A 2,847-nucleotide genomic window follows, 5' to 3' on the forward strand; every position below is an offset into this window, starting at 1 on the left:
ATAAAAATATACAAAATTGTTTCATCATTATCAAAGATTAGCTTTATGACAGTCAGAATGACCCTTTTTGTTAGGACAGGTATGCACTCGAAGTCATAAACCGCTTGTTTTGGAGTCCTAAAAATTCGACTCAGGAGATAAATGGATGTCTTCAAGATATAGAAACTTGTCTCCAAGACATAAATTGAAATGTGGCTCCGTCTCAAAACTGAGACATGCTCAAGTCGAACTTTTCGACTTTAGAATGTCTTGATTGGGGGCAATTCTAGTCGAACACAAGTCGAAGCATTTTTACTTGGGTGTTATGGAGTAATGCGCTGCATTAAAAGCCAGTACTGGCCCACTACTGTCCCAATGCAGACGTACGGTACTAGGACTTTGTCGGGAACTTCCACCTGGGACATTTTCCCACTTCAGAGGTGCGTAATATAAAGCAGGTAAATCTAGCAACGATTTCGGCCAAAAAGTAAACGCATTTTAATTATCTTCATAAAGGTAGAGGTTGCACTCCACTTGTTAAATTGTAGAATTAAAGGAGGGATTAAATAAAATTAAAGGGTATACATGTGACCGTCCGGGAAAAAAGAGACCTGATACGTTAAAGCTAAATTTTACAGGACGGGCACCTTTAGGCCTAATAACCTTAATAACAAGAAAAGTTATTAACTTAAAAAAATTCTAATAATCGGAAATGAAAGAGTAACTTAAAAACTATTGATTAGCGTAAGAAAATTAAAATCGATTTTTTCCACATTAAGTCCCTTTCTTCGCAGAAGTTCACATTTATTTCAATCTTGTTAGTTCTATTATGATTTCTAGCCTGATGAAAATTTAAGAATCGTCCCTGATAGCCTTATTATCATCTAATCGGTGCAAAATACATATTAAGCTAGCACTAAGCATGGTCAACCAAGTTGGCTACCTGCCCTGAGACTTAGTAGGACGAATTTGGTCTGCCTTCCAAATAAACTTAATAGCAGGACATTAATTTTAGCCTATGTTGGGAGGGTCCTTATGACTCCATAATGGCAGTACGAAGGTGTTACTCTATTTCCAGGCTCACAGCTAATTTAGCGGAACACTGTAGTAGAAATTACTTCCGTAAATTCTCATTTCTGCAAGACAAGTATCCACTTTTTAGTGCGTCAGATTGCATCCTATTTTCTCATAATGAAATTTTGCAAGGTTTTCAAATAATAATTTATATTTTTATAATCTTAAAAATAACTTTGAAAATGCCTAAAATTGTCGAGGATGTGACAAGCCTATAGCAAAAACGTGTGCGCGATCATCGCTTTCCAAAAATTATCCTTACTGAAAACCTCTTGTCCAAGACAATATCTTCTTCGCATTACTTCCACAGGTATCTTGTCTCCATGAAATATCGTGGATCTTGCTCATGATCATTTTCGGGCAAGTCTTCTCCGGACATCATTTTCAATAACTAATGGGTAGAAAGAGGGAAACTTGGCTAGGGAGTGATTGAGTAGCTGCGACCAAGAAGTATCATGTTAAGATTTACCCAGCAATGCTATCATGCTATAGGGATGGTCTGAAAAAAGATTAACAATGGAAGACTTGAATCCATATGAGGAAAATATGCCCTAAAAATTCTTGCAAACATGTATTTTTATTTTTATTTTGGAGAACTGATACCAAGGGAAAACTTATAAGCTTGAAGCTTGTTTTAACACTGCATTTTTCAAGTAATTCCAATCGCGTCAGTTTGCTTATTCGGCTACATGTGCTAAGCTTGTCATGAAGTATCAATGTAACTAAAAATTTAATTTATTTAAGTAATGTTAAATCTCTTCTTATATGAGACTGCTATATCCGAAACAAGTTTACGTTAATTTCATGTAAGGCCCTCTCAAACAAAAACTGCGAACCAAAAATGGGTAATTTTTTTGTAGAAAATTATTGTATGGTAATTCGATTTTGACCTCCTGGAACAAAAAATACAGAATTTATTTTTGATATGTGATATATCTTTAAGTAGTTTTCTTACTTTTAAATAATTTAGGAAAACATAATGTAGGTACATTTAATCTGCTGGAATACTTTTTCAAAAGTAACAAAACATCATATTTTTTCTTATCTAGGCGGTGAAAATTGATTGGGGACATTCCACAAAATTTTCATACAGCCGGAACATAGAGGTATTTATAGCAAAATAACCATTATTTTGTTAGTGTTTACAACTATTTTGCGTATTTATTGAATATATTAATTAATTTATTTTGAAGAATTCGTTTTGATCAACTGCATTTAAAAGTTTACATAAATGCCTCCGTGTGCCAACTCCCAATTTTTTTTTCGGAGGATCCTGCGGTTTTTGATTAACATATTTTCTAATTATATATATTTCATACACACATATTTCTTATTTGTGCAAAACGTATATTGATACTACATATAAAATCAGTATATTTTCTTTTTATAATTTCATTCTAATCAGACCATTCAATCTAATCTGATAATTTAAAATTTTACGTTTGTCTAGAAAATAATATAAATTAGCATTACTTTTATTCTGCAGAAAGCCTGGAGAAACAATTTGAGCCACCGCCACCGTCTTACGTACATCCCGCATTCCCATATCCAAGAACACCATAAGCCGAAGTCGCTGAAATCCGGGTAGCCTGGCGTATCTCTAGAGACAAACTTTTCCGAAAAATCAACCTGTGATGCCGGAAGTGTTTGCGTTCAAGCTTAAGCCACTGCACAAGGAACATATCCCGTGGAAGGTAAATCAGTTATTTAGAACAATACTTAAAAATCGATTTAAAAAACAATCTGTAATTTTAAACCTTATCTCTTAAACAGTTTTTGGCGACTATACGATTA

General features: G+C 34.0%; 1 protein-coding gene across 1 annotated transcript in view; it reads left to right on the plus strand.

Annotated features, from left to right (window-relative positions):
* Positions 1 to 2,601, plus strand: part of LOC117180291 (protein vein) — a 499,073-nt gene extending 496,472 nt beyond the window's left edge. The window contains exon 7 of the mRNA XM_033372709.1: positions 2,540 to 2,601. The gene's annotated coding sequence lies outside the window, so the exon portion shown is untranslated. The remainder of the gene's footprint in view (positions 1 to 2,539) is intronic.
* Positions 2,602 to 2,847: the final 246 nt, after the last annotated feature.

This window comes from Belonocnema kinseyi, chromosome 1 (assembly GCF_010883055.1).
Source record: "Belonocnema kinseyi isolate 2016_QV_RU_SX_M_011 chromosome 1, B_treatae_v1, whole genome shotgun sequence".
Lineage (NCBI taxonomy): Eukaryota > Metazoa > Arthropoda > Insecta > Hymenoptera > Cynipidae > Belonocnema > Belonocnema kinseyi.